Source organism: Narcine bancroftii, chromosome 14 (genome assembly GCF_036971445.1).
Source record: "Narcine bancroftii isolate sNarBan1 chromosome 14, sNarBan1.hap1, whole genome shotgun sequence".
NCBI classification, from domain to species: Eukaryota; Metazoa; Chordata; class Chondrichthyes; order Torpediniformes; family Narcinidae; genus Narcine; species Narcine bancroftii.
In genome coordinates this window covers 8153867-8169844 of record NC_091482.1, presented here as the reverse complement: position 1 = coordinate 8169844, position 15978 = coordinate 8153867, and the positions used below count along the sequence as shown (strand labels likewise).

Here is a 15978-nt window from a genome sequence, read left to right as displayed (position 1 = left end):
TTATTATAGGAAGGATGTGGAAGCTACGGATTTACCAGGATGTTGCCTGGATTGGAAAATAAGTCTCAAGAACTGAGACTTTTCTCTTTGGGAGACTTAATAGAGGTCTACAAGATTCTGAGGGGCATAGATAAGGTGGACAGCAATTGTCTTTTGCCCGGGGAAAGAATAGTAAACACCAGGGGACATAAGAACAATGTGAAGGGAGGAAAATTAAGGGGCGACATCAGGGGTAAGTTGTTTTACACAGCGAGTTGTGGGTTCCTGAAAAACCTTACCAAGGGTGGAGGTTGGAATATTGGAGGAGTTTAAGAGAGTCTTTGACAGGAACATGAAGGAAAGAAAAATAGGGGGTTATGAGGTAGGAAGGGTTTAGTATTTTTTGGTAGGAACAGAGAGGTCAGCACAATGTTGAGGGCCGAAAGGCCTGTACTGTGCTGTAGATCTATGTTCTAATATATTATACTAGCAAGATGCCCAGTGTTGCCCAGGATATAAAACACTCAATTGCTATCGACATGGTTGAAACAAAATACCCAAAAAACATCATGGTAATTCTCAGTAGACTCTTGTTTCTGGAGGCATCAGCATTGAGCTGGGCTTGGCGTTGCTCCTCAGTTTCCTGCTGCCTTCTCCCTGTTTGTCTGGAGGTCTGAGGCGAGCCTGGTGTTGCTGTTCTGTTTCCTGCTGCCTGCTCCTTGCATGTCTGGAAGCATCAACAGTGAGACGAGGCTGATGTTCCTCTGCTGTCTCTCACTTTCTCCTTTGTCTAACTCTGTGGGCTTGTGAAGAACTTCTGCCAATGTTGCTCATTTGTTTGGGCCCATATTGAACTGGATTTGGCACTTGTTTTTATTCTGAATGTACACTGATGCACAGCACCGTAACTAATTGAGGTGCCCCCTGGGGCAAGTTTAATTTTTTTTGGAACTTTTGAACTTCATATAACTTAAAGTTTAAATTCAATGTGGTCATGACATTCAGCATCAAATGTTACCAGAATTCTAGTAAACAGTAATGCAAGTCAATGCCAGTAAATACTTGTATAATCAACGGTAATGCAAGTCAGTGAAAGCAGGTCAAAAGACACTTTTGAACTTCATATGATCTTAAACGTTAAATTCAATGTGGTCATGACATTCAACATCAAATGTTACCCCGACTGTACTCCTTGGACATTTCTAGAGTGGTCCATATTGATTTGCATGGAATACAGAGACAAACAGACATACATGCACAAATATATATTAGATTTGTAACAATTTCCCTATTTTTCATGTACATAGAATTATACCATCATAACAAGGTTTTTCTGTTTCTGTTGTTCTTTATCTTCCAGTTATCCAAATGTTGACTTATTGAATTATATCATTTGATTTCATACAAAAATCTTATTCAATTATATTATTTACCTTCATATAGAAATCTAAACAAATCTTAAATGTTGGCAATCATTGCTTCAGTCACTAACTTCAGGCAAGCATTTACCATCAGTTGCGTTTCTAAAATTTAACCTTGCCTCTTTATTGAATCTAGACCCTTCAATCACCAGAGGTAGATATTTATTTTGAACTGTTGTTCCTTAACCACCACTATCAAATCACACCATAATCTTCTCAGTTCTAACATAAAAGATCTTATTTTTCATGTCATTCTTTTATGGAGGCTGCAATGCCTGGTGAATCTTAACCATGTAATTTTCATTACCTCATTTTCCTTCCCACACATTATTCCAACATATGGTTCATCTTCTCAATTTTTATTTTATTATACCTACAATAGAACCCATTATGCCAATAGATGTTAAAATTGTGAATAACTCAAATATAATGCAATCAACTTTCAGCAGTTTATTGTTTGTTTGATAAATCTCTAACAGGTTTTCAAATACATTTTCGAAATTTGGATCAGTCATACCTGAAATAAGGAGACATTTATTCAAAATTGTATTTGTGTTTATTATCAGAATTTATTGTCACGAACACGCGTCATTCATTATTTTTTGACGGCATTACAAGTGCAAAAATTGCTATAAATTACATTTTTTTAAATAGTGCCAAATAGGAGAAAAAGTGAGATCGTGTCTGTGTTTCATCATCCATTCAAAAATCTGATGGTGGAGGGGAAGAAGTTGCTTTTGTATGATGTTGCATTTTTAAAATTTTTATTAGAATTATTTACCCTTTAGATTCTTTCCTGATCACTTTGACTCAAGGATGTTGCAGGATATTCCAGTGTTCTTCCTTACTTGTTTGTTCCTTGGGATTTGGCATTGCTCGCAGGGCCTGTGTTTTTTCAACCTGTCAGCAATTGCCTTCAGATATGTAGTTGTGGGCAAACATCTTGAACCATGGCTCCATGCATTGAACCATTCTCTTTGTCGATGTTCAGTTCTGTTCACCTCACTGCAGGAAGGATGTGGATGGTGTCGAGAGAGGAGATTTCAAGGATGTTACCTTGATTGGAGTGCATAAAGATAGGTTGAGAGAATTGGACTTTTCTCCTTGGAGTAACAGAGGATAAAGGGTGACCTGATGGAGGTGTATCAGATGATGAGAGACATTGATCATGTAGATAGCCAGAGGCTTTTTCCTCGGGCTACAACGGCTAACACAAAGGGGGCATAGATTTAAGGTAGTAAGTATAGGGGGGGATGTAAAGTAAGTTTTTCACACTGTATTGGATGCATGGAATGCGCTGTCATCAATGGAGGTGGTCTTTTAAAAGATGTTTAGATAGGTACTTGGAACTGAGAAAAATGGAAGGTTATGCAGTAGGGAAATTCGAGGTATTTGTTGGAATAGGTTATTGGTTTCGTACAACAATGTGGGCCAAAGGGCCTGTACTGTGCTGTCAGTTTCAATGCTCATTGCTGTCCTTCTGGTGTACACTATTTGTACATTGTGGGGCTCAGTGGGAAAATGGATCAGGTTATGATGGAATGGTGGAGCAGACTCAATAGGCTGTCTCGCCTACTTCTGCTCTTATATCTTATAATCTTATGAACACGTGGGTCAATCAATGGCTCAAACAAGGAATTATTTATTGGCTGCCTTTTATGGGTATCACTCATCAATGTCTGGGTCATGATTATGAGACAGAACGTTAGGTAACTTTTCCCTCCTTTTGAACATTGCCAATCGTAGGCTCATTGCAATCATTAGTTGTGATCTATTTACTCAACATGGAAGTTTGAGAAAACAATGAGAATATGGGGAGACTCACCCAGTCAGGCAGCACATCATTGAGAAAAGTGGTCAATCAATATTTTGGATTGAGACCCTTTCTTGGGTACTTTATTGAGTGGGCTAACATTCTAGCATCTCCTGTTCTTGGGCAATACGGTTAGTGTAGTGGTTAACGTGGCATTATTACAGCATCAGCGCCCTGGGTTCGAATCTGGCGCTATCTGTAATGAATTTGTAAATTCTCTCTGTGTCCTGCATGAGTTTCCTCCAGGTGCTATGGTTTTTTTCCCACCTTTCGAAAACGTACGGGGTTGTCTGGAGCATCTTCAGGCATTGAGGCGGGTTATCTCATCTTGACCATTTTCGCAGCAAATCATCCATCAATTATATTGGCTCAATTTTATTTTCCATCTTCAAAAGCACATGACCTACTATTTGCCAGAGTAAAACACCAAAGTCTGCAGACACAGTGATGGAAGTAAAAACACGACGCTGGAGAAATGGAGCAGGCCAAACAGTGTGAACTTCTATGCAGCAAAGATAAAGATACATAACCAATGCTTCGGGGATCAAGAATATTTGGCTGGTTTGTATTCCTCCCATTCTTCCCTTTTCACCAGCCTTTTAACATAGGTGCTTATCTGCTTTTTACTCACACCTTGAGGAAGTGCTCAGGCCCGCATCATTGGTAATATATCTTTACCTCCTATGGATGCTGTTAGACCTTCTTCTAGCATTTCTGCGTTTTTACTACAAACACAGCATCTGCAGATTTTTGTTTCAGTGATAAGATGAAAGTGTTTTCAACATTATTTCTTTAAAAGCAAGATGATAAATATATTTATTTTTGTAACTATGCAAAATATAAGCTTGGCTAAAAGAGTTTTTCCAGATTTTATGGTATCACTTTCAAAGTGATGTCCATTCTTTGCAAGAATCATTCATCATTGTGGTTCAGTGGCATTTTGGTTATTCACTTGTAGTCCAAAAACCCAAGTTCACGTTCACCAAAGTAGCTGGGAAATTGTTAATGAAATAACCTGGAATGGTAAGTGTCAGAATTGTGACGAAGAGGGAGTAAGCCTTCCTCACTCAGTCAGGCAGATAGGTGAGCATCCTCCATCACTTTCATATTTTTATACACACGTGACAATAAACTTGAACTTGAGTTCAGGTCTGTGAGCAATGTGATTGACTATTAATGGCCTGGTGAAATTGTAATTCTGTTCAAGGGCACCGGGTGATGGACAATAAATTCTGGTGACACCCACAGTCATAAATTGAACTTAAAAATGGAAATAAGTGGTGACGCAAACTTGTTTCAATAAGAGCAAGTTATTTTAATGGTCGGCCTGGAACATGAAAAGCCAGTGACTAATTTGTTCCAACTATAATAATTCATAAACAACTGTCTGGGAATTCCCCCAGATCTATTCTTCTTTTGACTTCCATGATAAAAAAATCTACAATGAAATTCATCGAAATAATTTAATTCAAGTTTCTTTGTCTTGATCTTCCAGAAAGCCTAATCACCTTTTCAATGCATTATCATTCAGTGACACAAATCCAATGTAATTGGGTCTCTCAGAAGAGGTATATGTGGCGCATTTAATCAAAATTAAAAAGGGAATCACTTGAAATCACCATGATCATTCTTTTTAAAAATCAAATATCAAAAAAGCAACTCTGATGGAATAATACAAATTCTCATGTTTATAGCCATTTACGGAGCGGAAACAGGCCATGTTGGCCTTTGATAGTTGTTCCTTCCCACAACTCAAAACATACAACCTCAGTGAAAATGATAATGCGAGTTTATTGTCAAATACAATTGTCAAAATTCTTACTTAATGCCTTCGACGTCCGATTTGATCGCCTGAACAAGGAAGAATCAATGCACACCCCCACATCCTCGACTGTTCCATTCAGAATACCCGGCCGAGTACTGAAAACCTGTGCTGGCCCATATGATTTCATAGATATCTTCAACATCACACTCCAATAGGGTGTGGTACCTGTCTGTTACTAACAGGCCTCAATCATGAGAGTGATTGAAGAGCATGGTAACTTGCCGAAGTAAATACTGACCAGTGACATTCACATCCACAGTGATAAAGTGCTTTGAGAGTTTGATGTTGAAACATATAACCTCCTGTCTGAGCAGTGATATGGATCCATTCCAATTTGCCAACTGCAGCAACAGGTCAATGGCATGTGCCATCTCACGTACACATCAGGATGCTTTTTATCAACTACAGATTAGCGTTCAACACCATCATCCCCTCAAAACTGATCAGTAAACTCCAAGTCCTGTGCCTCAATACCCATCTGTGAAATTACCTCCAGACCCCAATTTCCATCAGCTCTGGAGCACTACAAGGATGCATACTTAGGCCCCTGTTCTACTCGCTTTACACCTGGATGGCTTGGTATGACATCCACAAATTCGCTGACAATGCCATGGTTATGGGCTGTATAAAAAGGAGTGATTAGTCAGCCTACAGGAGGGAAATTGAAAACTTGGCTGAATGGTGCACCAACAACAACCTCACACTCAATGCCACCAAAACCAAGGAGTTGATTGTAGACTTTTGGAGGGGAAAACCAGAGATGCACAAGCCAGTGATCATTAGGGAAATCAGAGGTAGAGAAGGTAAGCAAATGTCAGCACCTCTACTTCTCAGGAGCTTGTGGAGGTTTGGTATGACATTGGAAATTTTGGCAAACTTCTACAGATTTGCAGTGGAAAGTGTGCCGACTGGCTGCAACGTGGTCTGCTGCAGGGGCACCAATATTTCTGAGTGAAAAGCCCTGTAAAAGGTAGTGGACACAGCCCAGTACATCACTCTGGTGTGCTGAGGTAGTAGCAAGCAAGCACAAAACTCAAAAGACTACAACAGGCTTTATTCCAGTAAAAGTCTGAACACCAGTTCAAGCCTTGGTGGCTCAGGAGGGGCCCTCAGGTTTATATTTAGGTTGGCTGATTGGCAGCCGGCCAGGTGGAGTCAGCCACTTAGGTGGTCTTCCTGCAAGTACAGAGATCGCCCCCTACAGTCGGCTGGTGGTCATATCACCACAATTGCAGGCAAAATTCTCCACACCATCAAGACAATCTGCGTGGAATGCTGCCGTCAGAGAGCAGCAACAATTACCACGACACGCTCTGTTCTCACTCCTGCCGTCGGGAAAGAGGTCTCGATGTCACAAGACTCACACCACCAGGTTCAGGAACAGCTGCTCCCCCTCCACCATCAGACTCCTCAACGACAAACTCAATCAGGGACTCGTTGAAAGAACTCTCACTTTGCACATTATTTATCACTGAATATTTTTGTTTCTTTGTATTGCGCAGTCTGTTTACATTTCTCTCTTTTTTATATGTATCTTTATCTTGAGTACAGTTCACACTACTGTTAAGTGGTAATTCTGCCTGGCCCTCAGGAAAAAGAATCTCATGGTTGTATGTGATGTCATATATGTACTCTGACAATATATTTGAGCTTGAAATTTCAATTTGAACTTGGACATACTTGTGGCAACTATACAGATACATAAGGTACACTGACTACAATGACCAGAATGTGACTACAATACGCCAAGACAAATAAAGAGATAATATAAATGGATGGATATATTCAATGAATGTTCCACATCTTATGCAAATTTACAGTAATTATCTTGCTGTCAGATTGAAAGGGCAACTTATTCCATGAAATGCTCCACCTTATATGGTCTCTTGAATGATTTTGGTAAATTTCCTTTCCACAGACAATGGGGCAAGTCAATTAACAGTGATGTATTTCAGTGTCAGTGTTATATGGCGTTATGTGACGAGTTCTCCACTGGCCACCGTGTCAGAGGTGCACCAAAGAAGAGGTACAAGGACTGCCTAAAGAAATCTCTTGGTGCCTGCCACATTGACCACCGCCAGTGGGCTGATCTCGCCTCAAACCGTGCATCTTGGCGCCTCACAGTTCGGCGGGCAGCAACCTCCTTTGAAGAAGACCGCAGAGTCCATCTCACTGACAAAAGACAAAGGAGGAAAAACCCAACCCCAACCCACCAATTTTCCCCTGCAACCGTGTCTGCCTGTCCCGCATCGGACTTGTCAGCCACAAACGAGCCTTCAGCTGACGTGGACATTACCCCTCTATAAATCTTCGTCCACGAAGCCAAGCCAAAGAAAAAAAAAAATTCAGTGTCGGTGCTGAGCAATTGCTCAGAAAAGGAGGTGTAAGGAGCTCCTTTCGTCCTACAGGTCACCTTGGACAATGTACAATACCTATTTAGCCTCAATCAGGGTTACATGAAGCCACGGATCGCAGATGGTGGATGGTTTTTACAAGCAGATTCTACAAATTGGAATTTATGGATGTAAAACTAAAAATGCTGGGCGGATGAATCTGCTAATCAATGGCCAGGGTGACCCGTGGCCAGGGTGACCCGTCCAGTATGGACACTGCAACCGATGAAGGCAACGGGAAACCTCTTCAGTATTTTTTCCTTGTATAATCATGAACTCAGCATCAACTACTGTGTCAGCTCAAAGATGGAGCCCACCGAAGGAGAACAGGAGGCAAGAACTGCTTTTCAGAGCCTCACAAATCGTGATGGATGGAGAGACATGATCGCCCCACGCCAAATGTCAAGGCACCTGAATGAATGAATTAGAAAATTCATTGGTGGGGGGAGGTTTGGGAGGCAGTGTGGGATTGGTGATTCAAGGCTTAAAATAATTAATTTTAAGAATAACTGTTTTAAGTGTCCAATTCAGAAGCAAATATTTCTAAAGCCAAAAGTACGATTAATATTTTGCTGTGATGAAATTTCTGGTTAGTGGGGGGAAAAATCCATCCCAATCTCACTTACGTTTTTCAAACCTCATTTTAATTGCCAGCAGAACATTCTGGAAATACTCGGCAATCCACCAGAAACAACCTTCCAGATTTTTTTTCTCTCAATCTGGAGCCATTTTGTTCTTAAGTATTTAAGTACTGAACATTAGGACAATCAATATTAGTAAGAAAATCTACCAAACATTACCTCTACTATTGGATCTTTACTTATACCAAATAACAAGGCAAGTTTTCTCCACATTAATAAAAGATTTCATAACTTACCAACTGAGTCTACCAATTATTTAAATGCAGTTCAATTTGGAATAAAATTCCTCTTGAAAGAAATGAGGAATCTGCATTTCATGAGCACCCTTCGCCTCTTTCAAACTGTCCCAATTTCTTTACATCCAATTCAGTCAGGGCTTTGACAAGGTATCACATGACGGACTCGTCTCGAGGTTAATGTACAATGGATCCTAGTTGTTTTGGCAAACTGAATCCAAAATTAACTTGATGACTAGAAAAGAGGGTAGAATGTGATGGTTATATGTTATTGACTGGAAGTCTGTAATATGTGTTGTTCCACGGCATTGGTGCTGTACTGTATATAAATGCCTATGATGAGAATGTTGGTGGTCTGCACAGAACATGAAAATTGGTGGATTCATAGTGGCGTCTATACAAAACCATTTCACAGTTTACAGCGCCGAAATAGGCCATATCGGCCCTTCGAGTCTGCACCGGTTCACTTGAACAACTCCACTAATTTCCCCCCTACCAGATGAGGGTTGGTGTCACCCAGTGCGGTAACTCATGGTGTCAACCTTCCCCCCCCCCCCCTTCCCCCATGGACCTCCTCCGTACCAGACCATATAGAATCCTTAGTATTGTTTTATATCACTGAATGTAATGACAATAGTAGCAAGATAAACAACTAGCAAAATTAAAATCACACCTTTAAATGACCATATTATACACACAACCTAAATCATGTAAGAAAACAATAGAATTCAGTAAGAAAACAATAAAATTCCAAATAAAACGTTTAAGAACTACTTCAAAATTATCCTGATTTCAACTGAGCGAAAGTCTTTTTTGATTTTTCTCTTTCAACTTTATTCTCAAATAAATTGTTGATTTCAGTTCACAAATACTAATGTCCAGAATATTGTGGCTAAAACACCAGAAAATTTGACAAAAACAGCAACTATCACAACACCAGCAGCAACGAAAACAACAGCGTGTGCTTGTAGCACGTGCAGATGAAACCACATGATTCAAAGCGTCATTGTAATTGGGTAATAATGACAGCTCTGACCGGAGCGCGTGAGAAGGATCAAAAAGCAAATTGGCATAGAGTTTTAGCCTTGTAGGTATAAATGATACATGTAAAATGGGCTTACGAAAAATGTTTTTATTGTTATAACTAACTACAGGAATATTCTTATAAAAAATAATCAATTTCTGCTGAAACACTGCACAAAAATTTTATAGACAGTCATTTTGGTGTCACCCCCTCTGATGGTATCACGCGGTGCGGACTGCAACCCCACACCCCCCCTTAGTGACACCAGTGTTCATAGATAGGTAAAAAAGGTTGTCTGAGGCTGAGCAAGACAAGGCTACCAGCCATAATTCTGCCAACTTCTATAGGAGTTCTTTTGAAAGCGTCCTGGCCAGTTACATCAGAGTGTGGAATGGTTGCCATAGAGCAGTGATTTTCAAACTGCCCCCCTAAACTCACATTCCACCTTAAGCAATCCCTATGCCATAAGTGCTCTGTGATTAGAAAGGAATTGCTTAAGGTGGTACGTCAGTGGGGAGAAGAAAGGTTGGGAATCACTGCTCTAGGCCCAATTGTGACTGAAATATTTTTCTTGAGAAAAATTGTCATTGGCCCATTTACTTGGGAGTTGTGAAACTGTGCACATAACGAGTCAATGAGGTACAATTAAAACTGGGGTTTTCAAACTTTTCCACTCACATTCCACCTTAAACAATCCCTTACTAATCACCTCTTTTGGCACAGAGATTATTTAAGTGGAATGTGAGTTTAAGGGGCGGGGGGCAATTTGAAAACCACTGCCATAGAGCATTCAATTGGAGGTCAATATGCAAGATTCTGAAACAGGCTGCCAAAGAAGGTAAAAAAATTACGTAATTTAAAAGACATTTGGACAGATACTTAGATTGGAAAATCGTAGAGGGATATGGGTCGAATGCCGGCAAATAGGATGAGCTGAGAGATTGCTGTCATTATCAGCAGTATGGGCCAAAAAACTCACTCACTCCTGTGCTATGAACACCTTTGAAGTGCAGTCATGATTATAATACAAGAAAAAAGAGCAGCCACTTTGCAAACTGCAAGACTGCATAAACAAGTGATAACCATCAGATAATCTTCCTCCACTAACACTGGTTGGGGGAAGGATATTAGCTGAGGGCACTAGTGGGAATTCCCCTGCCTTACTTCCAAATAAGGTCACAGAATATTTTACATTTGCCTCAAAGAGCAGACATGGGTGCTTTTTACACAGCAATGTTGTAAAAATCTGTGAAAATTTTAATATAAATGAATATAATTACTCACCTTGTGGTCATTTACACTGCCCCCATTAAGTTTCTGTGCGTGTTAGGCCCTGGTGTTTTATGTGGAGGAAGGTGGCCTGAGTCATCAGCTGAGGTGAACTTTGCGGTGTGATTTAGACTGCAGGTTTCCCCCGAAAAGTACGAGGGGTCCTGCAGGATAAATCGCGGGGCAGAAATTGACTAAAAATTCCTGCACTTTCCTTTTTAGACTGGCCATGTAACATTGATTGTGCCATTACAAGCCTGCAGTTTATAAACCCTAAGGGATATTTATACCAAATCTTGGTCAGGTGGGTTCTTCTGGGCTGGAGGGCACATGTTCCTTCTGTGAGGAGTCATTCATTATTGGCATTAGGTGAGACCTTTAATGTTCTACTTAAATAAAGCTTTGAACTGGAAATGTTGTCTCAGAAGCTATCAACTGAGAAACAACTCATTTAGCAGTTAGTGTCACACCTTTAAAGGGCCAGTGAGGAGAACCAGGATTCAAATCTGTAAGGAGTTTGTACGGTTTCCCCATGTCTGCATGGGCTTTCCCCAGGGGCTCCAGTTTCCTCCCACCGTTCGAAACCTACCCAGGGGGGTATAGGTTATTTGGGTGTAATTGGGCGGCACAGGCTCGTGGACCAAAATGGCCTGTATGTCTACATTTATAAATTTAACATTTATAATTCTCTCCGGTGTGAGGATTGACACTTTTCAGCTTCTTAATCCATTTTTTTTTGTTATGTCACTAATTTATTTAAATAAATTAACCCTCTAAATACTGTATTGCCAAAGATCTCTCGACTTTTGTTCTTCCTTTTATCAAACACACATTTTAAAAAACTCTGAACATATTAATTATCCATTATTTAAATGAATATTTAAAAATTACAGACTTATCTGAGATAAATTGAAACGGTGTTTTAATGCCAATGAGATGGAATTCTGCTGCTAATTGGGAGATTTGAATTTGTTTTAGATGACAGTGTACAAGGGAGATATGTTTTTTAAGACGACTTATTGTGTCTCTTGGAAAAGTGTCATTCTGATACTCAATTAATTATGTTGAATAGTCACAATTTATAGTGTAAACACACTCAACAGCTACTTTGAAGACCACTAAACCATACAAGATTGACATTGGTGGAATGATCTGTTCTTTACACCTTGGTGCTATTCTCTGGAAGCAGGCAGTTAATGGAGGGGGTTATGTTTGGACAGAACATGAAGAGAGATGCTTTAATTATTTAATGTGCAGGATTTCACACACGTCAACTCAGATGCAACCAGTCTTCTGGAGCATGTCCAACAGTGCTGTCTCTTTAAATATTTCCGGAGACATCAGAGTGTTCCTCTATTTACTGATGGTGAAAATTGATTCCTTTCTGTAGTCCAATTAGATTACAAAGGGCTGTGGTAGCATTTTGAACAAATAATCCTGAGACCTCAGCTAACACACTTGTTATGTTTTGAAGTCCCAGCACTCCGGACTTATTATTGAAGTACAGGCAATCCACGGGTTAAAAGCTAGTTCAGTTACTGAGGTCCAACTTTAATTTGAATTTGTATGCAAGTCGGAACAGGTACATATGGTTCTTATTTAGCGTCAGTTAATCAAACGTTTATCTCGGTGTATAGGATATATTTTACCTTTATATGCATATTAAACACTAAAACATCTTAAATATATTAATACTGTGCATTCATACATATTACAGTACTGTACGCAATAAGAAAAGTAAGTACATATGGTCATAAGGTAAGTATTAAATATTACTCCATTCTTTGTTTGGCATGACCTATTTTATGCATTGTAGGTAAAATGACAACGGGAATGGTTTTTACTGACTCTCTCTGGTTTTTGTGTTTTCCCCCTCCCCTCCCTCTCGCTTGTTTCTCCCTCCCTCCCTCTCACTCCCTCCCTGCCTCTCGCTCCCTCTTACTTGTTCCCTCACCCCTCTTGCTTGCTCGCTCCCTTCCCCGTCACTCTCTCCCTCCCCTTCCTTCCCCCTCACTCACTCCCTCCCCTCCCTTCCCCCTCACTTGCTCCCTCCCTTCCCTTCCCCCTCACTCGCTCCCTCTCACTCTCTCACTTGCTCCATCCCCCCCTGCTTGTTCGTTCCCTCCTCCCCCCCCCGCTCGCTTGCTCCCTCCCTCTTGCTCACTCCCTCCTTCTTTCTCTTTCACTTGCTCCCTCCCCCTCTCCCTCCCCTCTTCCAGGCCACTCATCCCCTAGCCTGCCCGCTGCTTTACATTTGTATTTGCAATTTGGTTAATATTCAATTTATATAAGATAATCAAATTCTGAAAAAAAATGGAATTTTGCAAGCACTGCCTCAGATTGCTTACTGTTTAAGAAAAATAATTTAAACTAGACTCAACCATACTCGAACCGGAAGTTGACGCCATTCTACTTCTGGCCGGCTTGCCAGTTCGTAACTAAGGGTTGTTCGTAAATCAAACATCTTCAACTCGGGGTCTGCCTGTAAACTCAACCCATATCCGAAGTGGTTCAAATTGAGGGCTATTGGGATTGCATTCTCTCATATTTGTCTTTTCCTTCATTTCATCAAGAAACATAACCCTTGGTCTTTTGGGACTTTCTAATACAGCAGCTCATAGCTTTATAACCTTTCCTCATCTACCAAGACACCAGCTTGGGGATGCTTTGATCCCTTTCCCTGCAGTTTATTGGCTTTTAGTCCAACATGCCAACATATAAAGTACTGCTGCTATGGTGACATCACCACAGCAGCTGCTCCCATCTCTCTCTCTCTCTCTCACACACACACACGGACAAACGCAAACATAAAAATACCCACATACACAGCAAACACATACAGACCAGCAAACACACAGACAAACGTCAACACACACACCTACATATCCTGCATTCATTTTGGAGTAAAACACGAAAGTCTGCAGACACAGTGACTGGAATAAAAACACAAAGCTGGAGAAACTCAGCAAGTGTTTGGTTCGGTGCGGACTAGAAGGGCCTAATGGCCTGTTTCCGTGCTGTAAATTGTTATGTTATGTTATGTTAGGTCAAACAGATAAAGGAGCATAACCAACGTTTTGGGCTTGAACCCATTCATCATCTTCAACGATAAATCTGAAGTGCTGGAACTTGAATCCACGATGTCAATCATAGCCCAAGTCTCCAGATTATAATCACAGAAGCACGATGCTAAGACAGCCTCTGAGTCAAAAAGTTCAAGTTCAGGATTTTTGTCCCACGTCACTAATTTGCATGTGATAGAGTTTGTATTGCGAGGAATCCAGCCAGGCATCTCATTCATAGTACCACATCAGACACAGTACAAAGGGGCAGAGATCATACGGTACAGATGATAAGTTGAAGAGAGATGCAGCGCAGAACAGGATATTTGGCCTACCAAGTCCATTCTACCCCTCTCCCCAGGATTCCACCACTCAGCTACACATGAAGGGCAATTTACAATGGCCAATTAACCTACATATTCGGTGGAAAGAAACCAGAGCATCAAGCGGATGCATGTAGAACGTGCAAACACCACACAAACAATACCAGAGGTGAGGATCGAACCTGAATTACTGAAGTTGTGGTGCAGTACCTGCATCAGGTGCATGCACCACTTTGCACAATCACACCCTGCCAAGATGAATGTACAAGAAACGTTTCATTCCCCATGCTGTCACACTACATCTCAGCATCTGAAACCATTTCAAGCGACCAGCTGGTGGCTTCAAAATAAGTTCAGCCCAAGCCTCTCAGCCATCAAATCGTCAAGTTTATTGTCATATGATTGTACAGTACAACCCAATGAAACAGCGTTTTTCGGTCTTCACTGCAAAATACAGAGATGCACAACCAGGTATAACACACAGAAAAACAATACATCTGCAGGACAAGTATTCATATTTACAAATAAATAAATATTGTTTCGTAAATATGAGAGTCTCAGAGGGTAAGTATTGCCAGTTCCTTTGGTCCTTCACCGTTTTCACTGCCTGTGGGAAGAAACTGTTCCTCAGCCTGGTGATGCTGGCTCTGATCCTCCTGGATCTCTTCCCCAACGGGAGCAGCTGAAAGACGCTGCTTTCAGGGTGGAGGAGGTCCTCAACCATATTGCATGTGCTCTTTAGACAATGATCCCAGTAGGTCACGTCAATGGGTTGTGCAGAGGGAGACTCCATTGATCCGTTCTGCCACTCTTATGGTCCTATGGATTGACCTCTGGTCTATTTCTCTGCAGCAACCATACCACATTACGATGCAATCAGACTGGAGGCTCTCGATTGAGCTTCTGGAGAAGGTTGATATCATGGTAGCCAGTTGCCTTGTCCGCTTTAGTCTTCTCTAGAAGTGCAGTTGTTGTTGCAGCTTCCTGACAAGTGAGGAGATGTTGAATGTCCACACAGCCAGATCTCTGAGGTGGTTAAATACCTAGAAAAAATTGGGGAGGAGCTGTTTCAGTTCTAACACTTGTCTGGTGACTGGTTCCAGAGCTGTCCATGATTGCTGAACAATCTGAACCCAAGAATTTGGCACTTTGGTATTTGTAAACAGCAGGACAGTCGTGCCAGTTTCAAACTGACTGCTAACCCAAATGAAAAGATAGTTCCTGGGATGAGGAATACGAGCCCATGAGGTTAGAATTGGCAAACATGAAGATGTTCTCCTGGGAACTCGAGGTTCAGAGTAAACTTGGCTTACTGAAGTGGATAAATAGAGGCGTGGTTCTGGTTCAAGTACCCAGGAACTCAAATTTGAAGTGCTGAGCCAAAGCCCCAACGAGAATGCAAGGAAAATCTTTATGAGGCTGAGAGTTCTTTTCTGGAAGAAAGGGCGATGGAAGCAAAATCGGTGCTTTCGGAGAGGAATTGGATAAGAATTTGTGGAGTTACAGAAAGGAACAACATTGCCTATTCCTGTGCTCTAACAAATCAAAACCATATTCCCCATTTCTTAAGGGAGAATCACTCTTACAACCAAACACTGTGATATTTAAAGAAGTTTTGCTTATTATAGTAATTAATGTATCAAATGTACCTTTGATCAAATAACACACTGTCAGCTAAATCTAAAGCCCATGGAAAAATACCCACAGAAATATATACAGACAATATGGAAAAGAATCTTGTAATTTTATGTTTTGGGTTATTGAATCATGCAGTTGTACAGCATGGAAACAAACCCCCTGGCCCACTGTGTCCATACCCTCAATCAAGAACTCATTTACACTAATCCCACACTAATCAAGGTATATTCTCCTCTCTTTCCCAATAATTCCCCTCAGATTCTACTGCCAATCTATTTATTGCAAGCAAGTTGCAGTTCAGTTAATCACCCAACCTGCAAATCTTTGGGGTGGGGAAAAAAAGCACAATTCTGG

General features: G+C 40.9%; 1 long non-coding RNA gene across 2 annotated transcripts in view; it reads left to right on the top strand.

Moving 5' to 3' along the window:
- LOC138749482 (uncharacterized) overlaps positions 1–15978 on the top strand; it is an 82319-nt gene that overhangs the window by 2163 nt on the left and 64178 nt on the right. The window lies entirely within an intron of this gene.